At 41.7% G+C, this 16376-nt stretch overlaps 1 long non-coding RNA gene across 1 annotated transcript; it reads right to left on the reverse strand.

Moving 5' to 3' along the window:
• Positions 1-3576: 3576 nt before the first annotated feature.
• On the reverse strand, positions 3577-4516 carry LOC123593627. The gene is made up of 2 exons (XR_006710412.1): positions 4484-4516; positions 3577-3914 (listed from the first exon to the last, which is right to left on the reverse strand). It is a non-coding gene; the product is annotated as an uncharacterized LOC123593627 (long non-coding RNA).
• Positions 4517-16376: the final 11860 nt, after the last annotated feature.

Below are 16376 nucleotides of genomic sequence, written 5' to 3' on the forward strand. Positions count from 1 at the left end.
ACAAACCACGAAATCATGACCTGAGCCGAAGTCAGACCCTCAACCAACTGAGTCACCCAGGCGCCCCACAGTTTATCTGGTTTATCTTGCTTGCAATAGCATGCTCACCATCAACAGAGTTAGAGTGTTGCAGTTGACTGATTTGCTTCACTTTGTGAGAAAAAAATGCTCCAGGAGACTTTACAACGGCTTCAGAGACAGTATGCCTCTCTACCTCTCTAGGCATTAAGAATGCACTGGGGAACAAAACAGATAATGTTTCCTTCCTCAAGAGTTTACACTTATCGGTAGGTAATATCCATTTAGGCCCCACCGTTGTAGACTGTAAAGGACACAGTTGTCAATTCTATTAAGTTTTGTTTTGTTTTGTTTTTAATAAATTCGAGTTCAGGTCTATATTTACAGTTAGGAACGCAGTTTCTGATCTGAAGTGGGAAAATCTTTCCATATGAACCTTGTTAAGAGCTTACCTGGTTGATGACGGCACACTAAAGCTGTATGAAACGTACAGCTTTTCCATGCAAAGTGGACTGATCCCTCTATCGATTAGCCATACTTAATCTCTCCTCTTTCCTGTTTCTTTTCCTGGCTACCTACCCCTTTCCAATTCCTATTCAGGGTTAATAAGTAAAAGAAAGCATGGGAACAATATCTGGCAAGAACTCTTGAGCTATAATTCTGGAGAAACTGGTTGTGGGAACGGAGGACCTCACTAAACTCCTTTAACTCCACCCAACAGGACCACAGTTAACTAAGACGTGATTTTTGGCAATTCCCCTTATTTCACAAAAAGAAAATAAGGAAGTATACTTTCAAACATGTATTTTCTATCTCAGAAGAAAGCTCCTTATCTCCCCCTCAACTGCCTGCCAAGCCCCCGAGGGTTTCAGGGTCAATGATTATCATCTCTCCATTCAGACACTTTGACATCTGTGAATATGTTGACCTTGAAGATCGGACCAAGACGTTCCTAACAGATGTTAATTTGATTGCTCAGTTCTGACCTCAAGTGAGGTCTGGGTTTTGTCTTCATCACTATATTAAGATAGTGATAACCTCGCTGAAGTCATAAAAATACCCTGATAAGCCTTATCGATCCTGGACTTGAAATTGAACAGATAACCCAAGTATATTATGGTAAACTTTTAACCTACTCTCTAAGACATATGTCCACCAAGAGAGAGACAAGAGTTCATGCTTTTTGTTTCATGAAAGCCCTCTCCCCCCCTTTTTTTTTATATTAATAATTACTGCTTTAAAAGTAACACAACCTACTCTCTCCACTTTGCATTTATTTTTGCCAGGCTTTGACAAGAATAAGGATCATTATAATCAGGAAATCATTGAGAATCCTTGTCTTAGAAAATTTTGCAATGTGAAAAAAATTGGAATACAATAGCGAGACTTTGAACATAGTGATATTCGTTGTCTACCTTTACACAAGTCCTATAGATTTCAGTCTCATGTTAGAAATAATAGCTCTTATTTGTGTAGCTAAAGACACTGATGTCTTGGGGAATAAAACCATTTCTTATTGTTGTGTTGTAAAGAAAGAGCATGACTTGGAAGTCAGAGTTGGGTTCACATACTGGCTCCACAATTTAACATCTGGGTATTCTTGGGCAGATACTAGACAGAGCTGAGTATAAACTTCCTAATAGGTAAGATGAGGATAATAAACACATTTTGTTATTTGGACTCAAAAGACCCCCCTTCCTTCAAACATACAGATCCCCAAGCTTCCTTCTTAATCACACCCTCAAACTCTAATTAATAAATAAACTACATATTAATGCACACTTTCTGTTGTTGTTAGAAGCTTCCTAACCTGAGGTAGAGATACTATTGGCCAAATGCTTTCAAATTGGCAGACACAGGACTCAAGTAGGACAATAAAACATTAAATAATCACTAACCTATCAAATGGCCCCAAAACAGGAAAATTGTGTGCCTTAGAGACTTAGAATAGATGGACTAAGGTTAGGAATTTGGTTGAGGTGGAAAAGAACAAGATCTGTGTATGGTCAAGTATGGAAGGTGGGAGCAAGATCTAGAAAGTTCTAGAAGCCACTGACAGCTCCGAACCAAAACAACCCTTGGGCTAGGCCTCCAGAACCTTTATCTCTGCCAGCCCCTGCATTATTCAGTGCACGATGTTGCCAAAGTCTTCTTGTGGGGAAAAAAGTCCCTCCTCTGCAAAAGACAAATCAGGACCACATTCCAAGGTAACTGAGTAGACCTTCACCTCTCTCTTCCTGTTTGCTGATGCCTGAAATCCTTTTAAACTTGAGTGGAACACTTTTCATCCCATAATTACAGCTAGAAGGCTTAAATTTCACAAAGCCTATTTGAGACAAAGTGTTGATGAATACGAGTTCCAGTCAAAATATAATCAACCAATCAGTAAGTGTCAGGGACTGGTTATCAGATCTTTTTTGTTGTGAGAGGGGAAAGAGGTGAAGGGGGCAAGACCCTGATCAGCTGAAAGGAGATAAAAGGTCACCACCAGAGGGAAAGCTCATAAAAAAAGTTTTTTAAGTCACAGTTTTGCCTGAGAAGAGCCCTGTTTGCAGCTGGGAGGCAGGAACAGAAGCTGATTGAGCTCTGAGGTTGGGTTGTTTGGATTTGGTTTGGTCAGGTTTCTGGAAGTAGCATCAAACTGTTGCAATGATTTATGAACTACTTTTCCTTCATTGGTGTTTATTTCTTGTTTATTTCTTGTTCACAGCACTGGGTGACTTCTTATTGAAAAAAAAAAAAAGAGCTTCTCATATATTGATAGAATAGGGGCTGGAAGGGAGACTCCAACCCCCATCCAATTCCTCCCCTCCTTCTGCAATTTATTCTTTCTATGGTTATCCAGACCAGCCAGCCAGCCCATCATTAAGTCAGGTATTGAGATAGTCAGTCAGACATTTAGACAGACATTCAGTCAGTCGTTCGGCCAATCAGCAAGTCAGACAGTCAGTCCATGAAGACTGTAAAATCTTCCTAACTAGCCACCTATTTTGAACTCTACTCATTTCTTCTTTTATACTAATTAATACACCCTCTGGTGCAGATTTTAAGAATGATATTTAAAGTGCTAACCATCCTTGAAGTGTTGTTAGGCCACTTCAAATGCTGGCTAATCACTTCCAAGTTGCAGATCAGATTTCAGTCGTACATGTAGCACAGAATTTACTCTAAATTATTTGAAAGGGAAATTACCATAGAGACGATACACTTGTCCGTCAAGAGGGGACTAGTTAAATAACTTACGATATACCTATAAAACAAAGTGCCTTACAGCTGTAGGAAAGAATGAGGACACACACATGAACAGCTATGGAAAAACACAATACTCTTTAGCATTTTTGTCACGTGAAAATGGAAAAGCATGGGATGCTGTATATAACACCTGAGTGAAAAAAGAAAAAAGAATGTATATACTGTGTACATGCATAAACATCTCTAAAAAATGTACAAACACTAGATTATACTGATGAAGCGGGGGGAATAAGGGCATTGGGGTGGAAGCGTGGTGTTTCCATAGTTCCTCTTCGTATCATTTCTAAAATAAGTTCAGTAAAAAGATTAAAACATTAGTAGTCTTTTAATACACTACAGAGCAGTTTTTTGATATAGGTACATCTCAGAAAATAATAGTCACGTATGTATTCATTCTGTTGTTGAAGACTGAGGCCACAGATACCCCGCATGCCTGACTTGTGACCAGTGACACTTCTGCCACTCTTTGTAAGGCTGTCCTGAGCTGGGTCTGTCTCCATGGCTTCGCATGCCTTGGCTTTGCGGCGGTCACCTGTTCCCACCAATTAGGTCCCCAACCCGTAGGCCACAAAGGCCCCCTGGTCCTTGGCACTAGGGCAAGTCTGTGTCAGCTCCGTGGCTCTGTCTTCCGCCTCACTCACATCCTGAAGAAAGTACACAAGAAGTTGATAAAGAACAATATGCAATTCTTTCCTCCACAGTTAAAGGTGTATTCATTCCCTAAGGGCCCGGAACGAAATATACTCCACGAAAGCCAAAAGCAATAACAAGAGCTGTGTTTTTAAAAACACTTAACAATTCACTGAGATTCTTGTTGATGTCATTCTACTGCCCTTAAATTAATTTCAAGGGAAAACTGGTGAACTTTTGTCCTCCAGGAAGTTTTTCTTTATTGCCCCACCTCCCTGTCCTCCTCCCTCCAACTTGTTTCATTCCCTCCCAATCAAAACACCACTAAGGACACCCCCTGCTAATTGCTATTTTGCTGTCAGGCCTAAATGGGTCAAAATTCCAATCACTAGTGGAACAAGAGGCAGTGTGTTTGGCTTAGATCTGGGATTGTACCAGCGCTTGCCTAAGTACCGGTTTTCATATGCTAATATGCTGCAGGGAAGCATTCCCAGCAGGAATGCCACTGGCTAGGGCTGATAGACCCAGTTTTCGGTTTTTCCTTAAGGTATTGGAGAGAGTAGGGTAAGCAGACTCTCCTCACTTCTACCAATTGGCAGCTCACAGGTCTTACTGACACATAGATAACTTTGGTGTGATACGCATGATATTTTCAAAATTTTTTAAGTTATTTTTTAAGTTTATCTATTTATTTTGAGAGACAGAGAGCATGTGCGCCCATGCCTGAGTAGGGAAGAGGCAGAGAGAGAGAGAGAGAGAGAGAGAGAAAATCCTAAGAGAAAATCCCAGCTCTGTCAGCACAGAGCCCAAAGAGGGGCTCCAACTCATGAACCGTTGAGACATGACCTGAGCCAAAATCAAGACTTGGACACTTAACCCGACTGAGCCACCTGGGTGCCCCTGTTTTCAAAAATTTTTAATTAGAAATGGACACCTCAAACATCTGGAGATTTCACAAAACTCTGGATATAACCTCTTTTTGTCACACAGTGGGCCAACCAAAACCTGATTCCCTCCATCACATTTGTGTGAGCTGAGTAATGACCGTCCCTGTAGTTAAGGCACACTCTCTCCAATTCAACAAGACCCCAGGTGGCTGGCTGTTCCTGTAACATCTATTGAGCAGTGACAAATTGCCCCCCAAAAGTCAGTTGTTTAAAACAAGCATTTAATTTTGTTCCCGGTTTCGTAGTTATAGGTAGGTGTTGGCCAGGCAGCAATAATCTGAAGGTCTGGTTGGGCTGGAGGCCCAAGATGGCCGCTCACAGGGCTACCGTTGATGCAGGTGGTGATGCCTGGAGGCCCAGCTGGGACTGTAGACTGGAGCTGAAAAGGGAGTGGGACTTTTCACATAGTGCCACTTCCCTTGTAGCAAGGGTCCTAGAGAAGCAGGCAGAACTGCATGATCTTTACAACCTAGCCTCAGAAGTCATACTCTGTTGACTGAAACATTCATAAGCCCATCCAGATTCATGCTGTAGGGACATAGACACCACCTCTCAATGTGAGATGTGCCAAAGAACTTGAGTCTCACTTACTTGATCTACTTGGTTCCTATAGACTTTTGAATATAACCCGCTCCCTCACCCCAGGGGCTGGAATGAATATTGATAGAAACACATCTTCCTCTCCCTGTCCCCTCCCTGCTCTCTGCCCTCCCTCAAAGTGGGTGGGGGACATTTTTACTGGGCACCACCAAATGACGTTCCTTTATCTTACAAATATTTGTAGAGCACCTATCTTGTGTCAGCCACTTTCCATATATTTTTGCAAATTTAATAATCACCGTAGCACTGTGTGATCCATATTATCCCATTCTGCAGATGTGGAAACCCAAGTTCAAAAATCAAATATTTTGAATGGGGTTGTAAGACTTTGAAAGGGTAGACCCGGGATTCTAAGTCAGCTGTTGCACTGTGTTCCATACCAGGAGGAATTATAATTTTTGCTTTGGTCCCTGAACAATATCTTTACAAATGTGTGCTGATGTACTGCGTCTCTAGTCAGAATAACAGACTGTCCTCATGTCCATGAACCCCCTGGTTCCTGTCTCAGTGGAGATAATGCACGAGGCTCCCCACCACCCCCCCCTTTGAAGAGCAAGTGTTTAGAAATTCATGGATCTTTGTTTGTCAGCTGTACCCTGAAAAAATCAACATTTCTTGTATGAGGATCTCCCCTCACCCCTGAAACATAAAGCCACAGTTCTGGCATTTGAGGCCCCCAGCCACAGGCTCTAGAATGCAGGCATGGGCACAGATCCATGCGGTGGGCTGTTTCTCATTCCTCTTCACATTTTGGGTGGCTGGGAATAAATAAGAAATGAATCAAAGAGGCAGAGACATAAGAGAGGCGTGGTATGCAAGGGGGGATAGTAAGTATTTGCAGTCTCAGCAAAGTAAGATCCAGGGCAGAAGTTTGGGGGAATATGCCCAAATTCTAAGGGGACCAGCATTTCTATGTTCTGACACAAGGCCCACATTGCACTGGTATGTTCTCTGGTTTGAGGTTTTTGAAGCCCATCTAAGTCTCCTTCCTTACCAGCTGGTTCTCTTTCTTCCTTCCAGTAATGTTGTTTCTTGGCATGAATAGGAAGGCACCTCTGTTCCAAATAACACAAGAGTCAAGGAGGGGATGAGAATTAATATTTACTAAGACCTTGGGCATCTGGCACATCATGATATTCATTGCAAGTCCCAAGCGTGGGAGAGATCAGCTCCATTTTTCCCTTCTTTCTTTTCTTTTCCTTTTCTTTCGTTTTTTGACATATAACTGAAATACATATATTAGTTTCAGGTGTACAACATAATGATTTGGTATTTGTGTATACTGTGACATGGTCACCACAACGAGTCTAGTTAACATCTATCACCACACATAGTTACAAATGTTTTTCCTCGTGATGAGAAGTTTTAAGATGTATTCTCTTGATCTATTGATGGCATGGATGTACACGAAGGGGTGAAATTAACAGTAGCCATCTTTGGAAGTGATCTACCATAGTATGTATCATGTATTGATATTTTTTGAGGCTATTTTAAGTTTTCTGAGGACTAGAAATTTATTGAAAATTTTAAAACATTTTTTAATGTAAAAATAATACATGCACAGGAAAAAAAAAAAGCTTACAAACTATAATGGTATCAAAGGGAAGGATATAAAATAGCAAGTAAACTTCCTTCCCAATCCCACTTGTCGTTTCTGGGGGCTTCTTTTTTATTTTTGAATTTCTTTAATGTTTATTTTTGAAAGAGAGAGAGAGAGACAGAGTGCAAGTGGGGGGAGAGGCAGAGAGAGAGGGGGACACAGAAGCAGGCTCCAGGCTCTGAACTGTCAGCACAGAGCCTGATGCGGAGCTCAAACCCATGAACCGTGAGATCATGAACTGAGCCGAAGTCGAATGGTTAACCGACTGAGCCACCCAGGCGCCCCATCTGGGGTCTTCGTAAGCTTCTCTTTGTCTATCTCCTTTTTACATCATATACATATATGTAAACTATATTTTTCCAAATATAATATCATGTTTAAATATGATATTTCCAAAAGCCTGTTCCACCTACCCCCATCAATCATTGTGCTATGCAAAAATGGTCACCTTTTAGTTTTTAGTTGCTTCTTGAAAACTATTATTAACTTTCAATCCTTTAGAATACTTGTTCTTGGCAAACAGTAAGTGCTAAATTCATGTTAACTAAGTGGGACTGGATTCATGCAAATTCTCACAAACCTACAGTATGTTGCCCTTAAAATTCTCTTCTTCTTTTTCTGTATCTTTAATCATCACTCTATCCCCCATTTTAATTCCTTTTGGCCTTCCAAACAGCTTTTTGAAAATATAGTAAAATCTCATTAAATGTGAAAATAGATAGAGAAAGGACAATATGAGGAGTGCCCGCGTGGCTCAGTTGGTTAAGCATCCGACTTTGGCTCAGGTCATGATTGTGAGGTTTGTGGGCTTGAGTCCCATGTCGGGCTCTGTGCTGACAGCTCAGAGCCTGGAGCCTGCTTTGGATTCTATGTCTCCTTCTCTCTCTCTGCCCCTCCCCTGCTCATGCTCACTCTCTCTCTCTCTCTAAAAATTAAATAAAAAACATTAAAAAAATGGGCAACATGAAATAATGAAAAGTCCAAATTATAAAATAATTACTAAGAACTGAAGGACTGCACTTCTTTATACCAACTGTTCAAACTAAAAATTAACAAAGTTTGGAAAACCCAAGATTGATAGCCAGTTGTTTTCATGAAAGAGTCAATGTCATTTGAAATTAGCATATCAATTATTTGCTTCCAGGTAGGTGCATGGAAGTCTTGAAAATTCAACTCAGCAACCATTTATTGAGCGCAGACCATGTATTCATTGTTGTCTGGAATTTAAGATGACGAGGATAGAGCCATGCCCTTAGAAGAATCTACTATTCAGCGGTGCCTAGATGGCTCAATTGATTAACCATTTGACTTTGGCTCAGGTCATGACCTCACGATTCGTGAGTTTAAGTCCCACATCAGGCTCTGTGCTGATAGCTCAGAGCCTGGAGCCTGCTTCGGTTTGTGTCTCCCTCTCTCTCTGCCCCTCTCCCCCCTCTCAAAAATGAATCAACATTAAGAAGAAGAAGAAGAAGAAGAAGAAGAAGAAGAAGAAGAAGAAGAAGAAAAGGTCCACTATTCAAAGGAGGGGAGAGATAACAGAAATGAAGAGTACAAGGGAATGATTATGGGACTGGCAGAGAGGGAGAAGTGTTAGAGGGGCATCGGTAGGTATCCTCAGAAAATTATTATTATGGTTCCACTGTTAAATTCCACCTGGACACAGCGTTCATGGTAGATTGCTCATCCTGAAATCTGGTTATGCATATTCCTTTTTACATTTCTTTAGAAAACGCAGGGAAGACAAATTTAGGCCCAAAGTAGCTTTAAAAAAGAGTCACACATTCAAAATCATCCAGGTTCAAAAGGATACCGCTTTTTACAGCATAGGGAATATAGTCGGTGGTATTTTAATGGTGTTACATGGTGACAGATGGTAGCTACATTTGTGGTGAGCACAGTATAATGCAGGGACTTGCCGAATCACTATGTTGTACACCTGAAATCAGTGTAACCTCGTGTGTTACCTATACTTCAATTTAAAAAATAACAAAATTAGGGGCGCCTGGGTGGCTCAGTCGGTTAAGCGGCCGACTTCGGCTCAGGTCATGATCTCGCGTGGGTTCAAGCCCCGCGGCGGGCTCTGTGCTGACAGCTCGGAGCCTGAAGCCTGCTTCCGATTCTGTGTCTCCCTCTCTCTGACCCTCCCCTGTTCATGCTCTGTCTCTCCCTGTCTCAAAAATAAATAAACGTTAAAAAAAATTAAATAAAAAGATACCCATTTTCATTATACATATGACGACAGTCCGCTAATGTCCTAATTTCCAGTAATCATGAGGAATCATTCTTACTAGATAGCTGAGTTCCGAAAGTAGTGGACACTTAACTGTCCACTTACTTAGCCTGCAAACTATTCATTTTCTGACCCCTACCTTTAATACCCTACAAGTCTCTGACAGACTATTGGAACACCAAATGAGTGTTGACATGGTACAAAATCTTTAAAAAATGCACCTCTTGTCAAGGTTTTCTGGAAGAGAATCCAGGTCAGATGCACATTGCCTAACCCGAGGTAGATAACAACCTAGATTATTCAAGGGGGGTGGAGGGTGTGGAAGGGGGGAGAGGCTGGAATGTTAAGAAAGAATCAATTAGAAACAGATTTGTATTCTCAGAGTGCTATATAGAAAGCACAAACTTCCCTTTGTCTTTTTAAGCATGACCCCTCCCCCATTAGATGCTCATCATGTAGTTATTCTTTTTATTTCTTTTTTTTAAATTTTGTTAATGTTTTTTTTTATTTATTTTTTGAAGGAGAGAGAGAGAGACAGAGCATGAGCAGGGAGGAGCAGAGAGAGAGGGAGACACAGAATCTGAAGCAGGCTCCAGGCTCTGAGTTGTCAGCACAGAGCCCAACGCGGGGCTCGAACTCACAGACTGCAAGATCATGACCTAAGCCAAAGTCGGACGCTCAACCGACTGAGCCATCCAGGCGCCCCTCTATCTTTTTATTTCAACTTTCCTGTACAGGACAGCCATGTTGTGCTTATGAAACCTCACCATGGAAAAAAGAATATGGGAGAAAAGAAACTCTGAGCTGAGGCACAATGAAGAAGTAGGAACCTGTTATCTTTGATGTCCTTACTACCCTTTCAAATGCCTTCCATACCCACCTGTCTCAGGACGGCTGCTCCCAAAAGCAGACCTTGAGACTGGACAATCATTACAAATAGTTTATTTAGGAGTTGATCCCAAAATCTCTGTTTAGGGAATAGGGAAATAAAAAAGGAGATATTATCAAGCAAATTGGAACTAGGACATCTGAGGCTTAACGCAGCAAGAACACTTCTGAAGAGTCTAGAACCTTTGAGTTATCCCCAGCAAGGAGCGAGGAAGCCGGGTTATTCACCCACCAACCGCCATCCTTCATGGACTGGACTGTTCCCAGAGGCATTAACTGCCCAGCTCTTCTGGCCTTCCCCATTCGAGACCATGAGAAAGCCCTCAAATGGTGAGTTACTGGTTTACAGTAGGAGGTTGTGGGAAGGCCCTAGAATGGTATGTGCCAAGATTACATGGGCAGGACACAGACAGAGGCCACTGCACCATCCCATTTTTTTAATTCACTCAGAATGCCCCAAATCTGTTCTCGTCCACATCTTTCTATCCTTCTCCCAGCATTTTAAAGTTAGATGTCTTTTCTTCTGTAGGGGGAAGAGAATATGGGAGGTGATGAGAAAAAGAACAGTTGAGAATTTAGTGATATTAAAAAACCTGAATAAGAATTATTTTGATGAGATTTAGGCCATAGGGGAGGGTTCCTACAGAACCGATGGGACTTCAGGGGAAAATTCTTGTCTTGTATTTGTACTAAATAACTGCTCTGATTAACAGTAATGATTGTGGGAATGATGCAGTGAGCTTTGTTTCTTCTTGTCTCCTTATCTCACATACCAATATCTGCAGTAAGAAAAGAAAAATCAGTAAATTCATACACTGTGTTTTGTTTAAGCCTTCTACTCCCAAAGCAAATTTTTTCGTGAATAACCTAAATTGAACTGGAGCCCCATGTGGGCCAGTCTTATGATGGCATCATATTAAAAGAAACAGTTGGTTCCGATTACCAGACAAAAAGTAACTGAAATACTTCAAATCTCTGCCTGCTCTGTTGAGACTTCATGCGCCCAACATCGTTTTTACAATTTTCTCTCCCCATCTCTCTGCCTCCTTGGTATCATTTGCAGGAACAATAGCTGTTCCCCCAAACTTTTCTCCACTCCTCACTTCCCACACCTCAAAACTCTCCCACTTTCAATCCCCACAACTTGTTTCTGTCCCCCAACTCCCACCTTTTTTTGGTACGATCCACACAGCCTGTTTATCATCTTTGGGTCTTTTGTTGTTGTTCTTTTTTTCCATTGCGTGTAATCTCTACAATGAACGCTCTCCAGAAGCATCTCTTCTTCCAGCTGGGAGCCAGAGGGAGATGTGTGTGTGCTGGGGATGGGGGAGGGTTCAATGTATGGAGTAAGAAAGGTAATGAATACTGGCTTACAGGTTAACAATTCTGTTCTTGTTTTACCTTCTTTATCTATCAATGTATATTTATCTATATCTGTCTGTTGAAAGGGTCTAAAATGAGCAAGAGTAGATAGTTCCTTGTTTCTTCTTGCCTTCTACCTTCACCTCTTTTCTTTCTTTTGGCCAGCTACCACTCGTACCTCATGAATTTTGACTAGCCAATAAACCCTAAGGCGTGCATAAACAGTTCTTGGAAAATAGTGTTCTGCAAGGAGCACAAAATAGGAGTGATTCCCAACCCCGAGTGTCAGTGAATGTTGCAAATTGCTGCCTAAGCCAAAATGGCAAAGACAGGGACGCAACTTTGCCAATCTTGGGAAGCTTGAGCCTGCTTCCAAGGTGGAGTCACCAGGTCTTCAGGTGAATCAAGGAATCCACTGGACAAAGCCCTACCTACCTTTATTTGAGTCCCTTACATCATTTTCTTTTTGCTTTACACATACAATGTGTGTATACACATATCCATCTACCTGTGAGGTGTGTGAAGGCAAATTAAGTTTAAAGCACTGTCACATTCACAATACTTACAAAATGCCAACAATGAAGTAAATGTCAGGATGAATTATTTTCTTCATTCTACGAGTGAGAAAATTAAAGCACAGAGGAGTTAGATGGATTGGTCCAAGGTCACACAGTTTGTTACTGTATGTTCGAACCTGGACTGCTAAGCCCTCTGCATTTCACTGTGGTACACCTTAGCATTCTCTGTTACTTTTGAGGAATCTCAAAGGACTTTGCCACTCTTTATCCTCCATACCAAGGAGCACCCTAAAATCCATGATAAAGTGAGGACAATCCAGAGCCTCAGAATCAACAAACTCTTCATTTGGCTATAAGTGTGTATCGACAATTGCATCCATGTTTGCATGAGTGATTTGTGATCATATACAATTTTGTCTCATTGTGGAAAAGGAGAAATTGCAGAAAATTGTAAAGAAGACAAAAATCACCCTTGCTTGATTGAATTTCATAATCACTGTTAATAGCGTACGTATATCTTTCATCAACATACACATTATTGAATCTTAACTCTCGCTATCAAAACAAGAGATAGATACTACAGGAAAAGACCATGATAAGCTAATTTCATTCATGTACAGCAACACAAAATTCTAACCAAAAATCTTATCAGGCTGAATTACACAATTTATAAATAAGATCATACGCTGTGATGTAATTGATTTATTCCAGAAATTTGGCTAGATGTGACATTATGCAAGTCGTTATTGCAATGTACCACATTAAAAGACTTCTTTAAAGCAGGAAGAAAGTATGATCTCAATAGTCACAGAAAAAGCAGTCAAAAATATTCATTCGTTCTTGAGAGAAATGTGGAAGTAGGAAGAGAAGGAAACTTCCCTAGTCTGGCAAAATGTATCTCCCATAAATATATCATATGCAATAGCAAAATATTAAAATCGTTCTCTTTTCTATGAGAAATAAGACCGGCATGATTGCTTCTCTTCAGTATTCTCTTAGAGGCTCTACCCAGCACAGCAGAAAAAGAGAAAAATATAAACATATGCTAATTAGAAAGGAACAAACAAAACTGTCACTATTTACATATAATTGTCTATAGAGAAACGTACTGGAATTAACTAGAGAATTTCGCAAAACTTCTAGATGTACGTTTAATATATGAAAGGCAATTTCATTTCGATGCTCCACATCATGTGGCCTCAGAGAAGTGCAAATTTAAAAAATTAAAATAATGTGTAGAATACAGCTGATACACTTATCAGGATGGCAAACATCCAAAACATCGGCAACACCACACACTGGTAAAGATGTGGAGCAACAGTACTCTTACTCCCTACTGCTGGGAATGCAAATTGGTGCAGACACTTTGAAAAACAAGATGTCGGCTTCCTATAAAGCTAAACATACTTTTACCACACCATCCGGCAACCATGCTCCTTGGTTTTTGCCCGAAGGAGCTGAAAACTAGCCCCACAGAAAAACATGTACACAGACGTTTAGCAGCTTTGTTCGTAACTTCCAAACATTGGGAGCAATAACGGTGTCCTTCATCGTAGGTGGATGCATAAATAATGGACAATGCACTGTTGGACTGTGGACGAGGGACAATGGACTGTTGTGAGTAAGCACTAAAAAGAGATGAGCCATCAGGTCATGAAAAGACGTGGGGGAACCTTAAGTGCATATTACGAGGTGGAAGAAACCAATCTGAAAATGTTTTATACTGTGTGATTCCAACTATATGATATTCTGGAAAAGATACTATGGAGACAGTAAAAAGATCAGCGGTTTCCACAGATCGGATGGTAGGGAGGGATGAATAGGCATAACATAAAGGATTTTTAGAGCAATTGAAACTATCCTGTATGATACTATAGTAGTGAATACCTGTCATTATACGTGTGTCCAAACCCATAGAACGTACAACACCAAGAGTGAACCCTAATGTAAACTACGGACTCTGGGTGATAATGATGTGTCAGCGTAGATCCATCAATTCGAACAAATATACACTCTGATGGGGATCCTGGGAGAAAGAATATATCATATGATAGAAAGCAAAAGTGGTCCTTTTCCTGCGGACATCACAAGAATAAGCTACTATTCCTACCTTGTGTTTAGAATAATAGCTGGGTTTCTTTTACATTTAGTTTTATTATATTAGAAAAGACTATTGATAAAGGGTAGCGTGTGGTACCTTGAGCCTGGGCTCTGGCTTGAAACCTTAGCAGTGATGATAGAGGCTGGGTAAGCTGCCATTTCAAAGCTACCGTTTTCTGAACTGCAAGAGGCAGGGCTTTGAACACACCTCCATTCAAGGTATTCCCTTTTCTGGAAGTCAGCTCAAATGGGCCAGACATCCATGCAAATGTCAAGCAGAGGCTAATCAAATAGTGACTCTGCAGAGCCAGGTGCTCTGTGTGACTATGCAGACGGCGGACGCTGTAGGCAGGATGACATCTCTACAGGCTCTCCGATGTCTCTGTTTGATGGCTCCGTGCCTCACCCTTGCTCGTTCCCCAGCAGTTAGACATGCTCTCATTCAAGCTGATGCTCCCAGGAAAGCAGAAATTTGGGGAATCGGAAGAGTGCAGGAAGGACAGGCGGGATGGACAGGAAGGAGGACGACGAAAAGAAACTTGGGTGGGCTTGGTAGAGTTTAACCTGGACTGAAGGGCTAATGACCCACATATGGTTTTACTTGAGTCTGAGCAACCCAGATTCAAGAAAATATTGAAAATTAGAAGAGCCATGCTTTCTCTGCAATACAGAGGAGAGATGTAGTGGGAATAGCCTCCCACCCCTTCCCTCCTTACTTTTAATCTTTTTTAAGTGTGTGGTATTATTGTTTTTTGATGTGAGTGTGCTGTGGAGGTCACACATTTTTGAGTTTGGGTCAGGGTGTCCCAGCAAGGAAGTGGCTATTTTTCAACTGTCAACGATCCTGGGAAAAGGAGGGTCCCCAGGGAGGAAATGAAGGCTTAGAGATCTGACCTTAGAAGGAAGAAGAGGAACAAATTCTGCTTTCTGGGTCTTATTTTCTTGGTCATGGAATTTGACGACATGTTTCTGAAATCCACCAACCAGTGAGAAAAAGACAGCCTCTGCCCTAAGGAGACACCCAAGGGAAAAAGGAGAGAGGCAGACCCTAAAGTCATCTGATGAAGCTGGGTCAGACAAGTCCTGTGGGTTCTGAAATCAGCCATCCCTCTGGCTAGAGAATATAGACCTTCCCACCATTTCCTGGAACGCAAGTCAGGCTCAAGCGTAGAGTATGATTTCGCCAAAGGCTTGAATAGACAAGAGGGAGGAAGCTTCCGTTGGATTTGCCTTGACTTGTGGTTCTCAAAGTGCAGTTCCCAGATGAGAAGCATCAGCATCCCCAGGCACTTGTGGGGGATGCACATTTTGGGCTCTCATCCCACACTTACCAAACCCAGAGCTCTGAAGGTAAGGCTCAGGGAGCTACGGTTTATTTAACAAGTACTCTACGTGATTCCAATGCATACCCAAGTACGAAGGAACACTAGGCCTTCAGGAAAATCTCACACAGGTGAAGAGCAGCACATTGAATTCAACTTTGAATGTGACCACATTTGAACCCTCTGCCTGGAAAGGTCAGAGTCACAATCATTAGTGCTGTTCACGTCCTGTTGTTAGCTATCTGCTTTCTGGGCATATAGCAGTATTATATTTCCTGGCCCCCTTGTGGTTGAATGGGACCCTAATACTAGGACTTGCCAATTGTGAGAAGTGAGAGGATTCATTCTTAGAAATATCAAATAAAGGGGCGCCGGGGTGGCTCATTCGGTTAAGCGTCCGACTTTGGCTCAGGTCACGATCTCGCGGTTCGCGAGTTCAAGCCCTGTGTCAGGCTCTGTGCTGACAGCTCAGAGCTTGGACCCTGCTTCGGATTCTGTGTCTCCCTCTCTCTCTGCCCCTCCCCTGCTCATGCTCTGCCTCTCTCTCGAAAATAAATAAAACATTAAAAAAAATTAAAGAAATATCAAGTAAAAGCTGTGCTGTCTAGTTAACAATAGGTTTACAACCTACTGGAAATACGTACAAACCCCTCCCCCACACACAATGGAATCCCAAGCCCTTAGACCCTTCACTTCCTGGTTCTTCCTCCCCTCTCTGTTTTGTGGGGAATGTCCGTTTGTTCTAATCAGACTACTTTTTCCCTTACATGGGCATAGGTGACATCTGGGTAAGGCTGTAACCTCTGTAGGACTCAGCCAATGAGGAACCAGGGGAGGAATTTGCACGCCAGGAGATAAATTGTCTGCTGTGACTGCCCCGAGTGTGCCTGTCCATCAGACACCCACTCT

Source organism: Leopardus geoffroyi, chromosome D4, assembly GCF_018350155.1.
Source record: "Leopardus geoffroyi isolate Oge1 chromosome D4, O.geoffroyi_Oge1_pat1.0, whole genome shotgun sequence".
Taxonomy (NCBI): Eukaryota; Metazoa; Chordata; class Mammalia; order Carnivora; family Felidae; genus Leopardus; species Leopardus geoffroyi.